Source organism: Gymnodraco acuticeps, unplaced genomic scaffold (genome assembly GCF_902827175.1).
Source record: "Gymnodraco acuticeps unplaced genomic scaffold, fGymAcu1.1, whole genome shotgun sequence".
NCBI classification, from domain to species: domain Eukaryota; kingdom Metazoa; phylum Chordata; class Actinopteri; order Perciformes; family Bathydraconidae; genus Gymnodraco; species Gymnodraco acuticeps.
Window position 1 is genome coordinate 547,358 of NW_022990186.1, and position 4,843 is coordinate 552,200.

A 4,843-nucleotide genomic window follows, 5' to 3' on the forward strand; every position below is an offset into this window, starting at 1 on the left:
TTGTTTGCTGGGCACCACCAAGACAACCAGCGCTGAAATGATGACATGCGGCTATACATGTCATCATTGATCAGATTGGGGAGGGGACCAGAGAAGATTACGGTGTCCGACATTGTTTTAGCATAACTACACACCGACTCCACATTAAGTTTGGTGCATTCTGATTGGCGTATACGAACATCATTACCACCGACGTGAATAACAATCCTACTGTATTTACGTTTATTTTTAGCCAGCAGTTAAAGATGCGCCTCAACGTCGCCCGCTCTGGCCCCCGGAATGCATGTGACTGTGGAGGCTTCGGTCTCTAATTTCACGTGTCTCATAATAGAGCTACCAATAACCAGAGTTGGCTTCTCAGCGGGTATCTCGCTGAGTGGGGAATATCTGTTAGATACGTGAACGGGTTGGTGGGGACCTGCGGGTTTCGCGTTATGCCCCTTCTGAACAGTCACCCAGTCTCCCTGCTGCTCGGGAGTTGCCGGGGGACGGCTAATAGGAGCTACCTTTTGCCGTTCCGCACCGGCTAACATGGGCTTTACTGTAGCTGAGTTTCTTTCTAAGATGCGGAGCCGGGCTTCTATGGCTATGATTCCCGCCTCCAACCTAACAACTATACTACATTTAACACATGTACCGGTACCAGTAAAGGAGGCAGGGAAGTAACCAAATATGAGACAGTTAGAGCAGGAAATAGCACCCGAGGGTGGGGAAAGAGCCATGGCTAGCTATCAAGCTAAAGTAGCTACCGTTAGCAAATCCGAAAAGAGTGTAGGCAACTGTGGAGTTACAGTCGCTAAGAGAAGGAGAGTTGTGAGGGCTTAAGCTGTAGTAACATGTGATTATAACGTCAGGCAGTTGCCGTGATCAAGAGTTTTAAAACGATCGATTAAGTTAAGATAATAAGCTATCAGCAACAGAACAGGCACACGGGATACCCGGAGATGACAACAACCGGAAGTTACAACATGCTTACCGCAATAGTGGTCCGTGTAGAAACCAAAGGTGTTTACATTTCTTCTTGAAATCACCCCCCTAGTTCGCTCCCGTCTGTATCTCTACCGCTACTTGAATACTGTGGCTCAAACTGGTATGGTTCCACCACGTTAGACTCGCCCGCATGATCTGATTCCACCACACCGGCATCCTCTTCAATAATATTGACGACTCACTGTCACTCGATTCTGTCTCCAGAGTCCGACATCAGCCATATAGGTAGTGTATTATTCAACTTGTGACGTGCGTGACGTCACTAACCGGCGAAAACTGTTTTGTTCGGAGCGGTCGTGTAACATCGGAAGCGAGCATGGAAAGTTGTAATAAACCACGATTTATAAATACAGTGGGCATATTGTCATGAATGACATGATTTCCCATTAATAATAGTATATATATTATCATAATAAGAATAGTATTGTCCTTCATTTCGTAAGCTCTTTAAGGACAATTCTGCAAACTCCTCCTAGGGGAATGATCGGAACAATTCCAATCCAGGACAAGTTCAGCCCATATCCAATGTGATACTAAATTGCGAAGGAATAGTTGATCGCTCAAACGATGAGCTCGTAAGCGAACGGAGCATTTTCCATTTTTGACGATTTACATGTCACAAATTACTCCAAACTACTCGCATATAGTTTTTCCGATATTCACGAAACTTTGTATACACATTGCTCTTATCATTGCGGACATATTTCAAATTGCTATTCATTAGTTTTTATTTATTTATTAAAATTATAACTACAATCCAAAAAAACAGGGGAAGCCTGGCTTCCCTTGGCCTCCAGGAGAAAACGCCACTGAGTTCAAGGGATAATTCTCACCCACCTCTTGCACTTGTATGTGCCAGTTGAGCTGGCACAAAACACACCAGGAGCGTCTGCGTCGTGTTACGGCCGCGCCGCGGCGGTCGTAAGGATCGCGGCCACTCTAGTCAATGGGTGCTATTACACCACACGCGCCGCGTTACGGCTCAGACGCGTCCCAGAAGCGGCTCGGCGCAGCGCTTCTCTAAAATTAGGATGAATCCTATTTTTGCCGCGGCGCAGCCGTAAGGTAAACTCCTCCCCCCATCCCCCCGTAGTCTTTCAAGTAGGAGAATACATGCCAGCGTTCTCCTCCGGTTTACAGGCACTGTAAATGATATATATATATAGAATAATTATGATGATGAATGCATATTTTTTTACCACTAAAATACAGCAACACATCTTTGATTCATGTCGTTTATAACTGGAATATTACAATTATTATTAACTGTGTCTGTAGTCTACAACATAACAAAATAGGAAATAACAATAAACACGATTTAAACAGACACAAACATAAACCATTTAACTACGTATAGCCTACTTACTTGTAGAAGTACAAATGTCCAGGAAATATTCCAAAATCAACAACAACTGCGAGGCTGCACACACGACGCTCCGCTTCCGCAACGTTTTGAAACGCGTCTGGTGTGTGTTGTCGCAGGAGGAGGTCGCAGCGTGGCGCAGCCGCAACGTAACGCGGCGCAGACGCTCCTGGTGTGTTTTGGGGGTTACACCAGCTTAACTCTCTGTCCCTCATCATGAACGCAGGAGGCTGGCTGTATATCTGAACTCGCGCCCTCATAATTCTCTTCATCATCTTGCACTTGTTCTAAGCTGCTGCTGATAGTGCTTGTAGCAGCGCTGCTGCCAAAAAGGTCTGTCAATTTGCGACATTGATATGCTTCACCTGCGAGTGACTTCACCTTTTTCTCTCTTGCCTTCTCGGCCCCACCTTTTTCTTTTCGTTTTCTTTGATTTGTATCCATGTTTTCTCATTCCCCCTGTCTGCCGCGGCGTCAAATCCCTTCTCTTCGTGTGGCCGGTCTTTTTTCTTCTTCTTGTGTGATTATTTGACAGATAAGAACCACACAACTGCATTAGCGGCCGCTGTCGCCCTCTGTCGGCCGTCAGCGCAATTTAAATGATGACGTTAAACTATTTTAAAGGGCCGGCCGGCCGTCAACGGCAAGCCCCCAGGAAGTGCGCCGGAGTATGATGAGAATATTCGTAGTGGCCAAACGGCGGTACTACACTTCCGTTTGGTTGCTGGGCCCGGAAACACTTTTTCCCATTGACTTACATGGGGAAAGAGTGGTCTGTAACTCGTTGGATAATTTTTTTAAAACTAAATAAACAACCCAGTATGAAGACTTGTATAGCCCTTATTAAAAACATTCATTCCTCAAATTGTAAAAATGTGCTAATAACGTTATTCTGAGAGTTATTTCCCTCGGCATTATGAACGCGCATCTAACCCACGGGACCGCGCTGCCCGGCACGTTCATGTGATGTGACGTGTTCAGCACCTCCCCCTTCACACGCGGTCACGTTCAGTGTTCACTGTTACGTCACTGAGGCTAAAGAGACAACGCTTCATACAGTCTATGCTAACAACCGACAACAGTTTGCTCCAAAAGGTAAGATACGAAAACATATTTATTTTCTAACCTGCCTCCTTAATGTCTGTATGTAATGTAACATGTTCTCATATAAAAGAGTAAAATAAGCCAAACCACTCATCAGCAACCGCTACTGTGGCTAAGCTAATGTTGGGTGTTTGCACAGTAATTTTCCATACTTTTCATAGTTAACCAAAATGCTAGAAATGTATGCATGCCAGCAGTTCTGCAATGTTAACTCTGTATGCATTAGCTAACTTTCTAGAAACCAGACTTTGCATTTATAATTCGTTTTATATATATATATTTCTATTTAAAATCTATAAATGTGAGATGAAAAAACAAAAAATGACATATATTTTTCACAACTAATTTCCAATGCAATGTCCCTACCATTGTAAACGACGATGCATACAGAATCTTCAAGAACACATATTATTTTAAAGAGGCGTGAAGAGCTAATCATTTGTACTTTATTTATAGATGGCAGAAATAGCCGGATCGACATCCAGAGAGGAAATGCTGAAGGAAAGTGGGCCTCCCGCCATACTTGGACAAGGTGCTCAATAGTTTTTATAAGAATTTGTATTCATTTTGTTTCAGTAATTTTTTGATTGCATACCCTTTACTTTCATATGGCAAAAACAAATATATTGTACCTTATTTTTACATCTGATAAGTGAAATCAGTTGATTGTGACCTTATCACAAAAAGTCAGTGACTTGATACATCCTGCTTCGTAATAATGCATGAAATCGTCATGCATTATTTAATGTAATATTAATATATAATCTTAATCCTTATAAAGTTTCATCATAATTCTATATACAAGTATAGAGTTATATGTAATATAATATACAAATTAAACTTGTGTAGTCTTAAAAATATGATGAAAATGATATGACAACTCAGGCTACATGTACCACCTTTTTCTAAAAGATGATCACCAGTAACCACTTTTTCAATATATGTTATTCTATCTAGGTCCCAATGTGTGGATAATAGGAAGCAGCTACATTAGACGTGGGGAAGAAAGAGCCAGACACACCATGGGAAGCAACCTGGGTCTCAATTGCCGTGTGTGGTGGTTTGGCAAGGGTGGTCTGAGGTGGAGGAACCTTCTTCCCTTTTTCTATTAGTCCTTGAGGGGAAGAACAGTCCCGGATGTCCTGCTCATCCACTGTGGCGGCAACTACCTTGGCAACATCAAAGGTGTTATATATATATATATTTATTTATATATATATATATATATATATATTTATATATATATATATATAGATATATATATATTTATATATATATATATTTATATATATATATATTTATATATATATATATATATATATACACATGGTTGGTATTTAACAACAAGGGGTGTTGTACTGTGATATTGGTATTTATGGGAACATT

The 4,843-nt window shown here is 41.6% G+C and overlaps 1 long non-coding RNA gene across 1 annotated transcript; it reads left to right on the top strand.

Annotated features, from left to right (window-relative positions):
- Positions 1-3,251: 3,251 nt before the first annotated feature.
- On the top strand, positions 3,252-4,619 carry LOC117547260. Its single transcript, XR_004569150.1, has 3 exons — positions 3,252-3,448; positions 3,914-3,989; positions 4,415-4,619. It is a non-coding gene; the product is annotated as an uncharacterized LOC117547260 (long non-coding RNA).
- Positions 4,620-4,843: the final 224 nt, after the last annotated feature.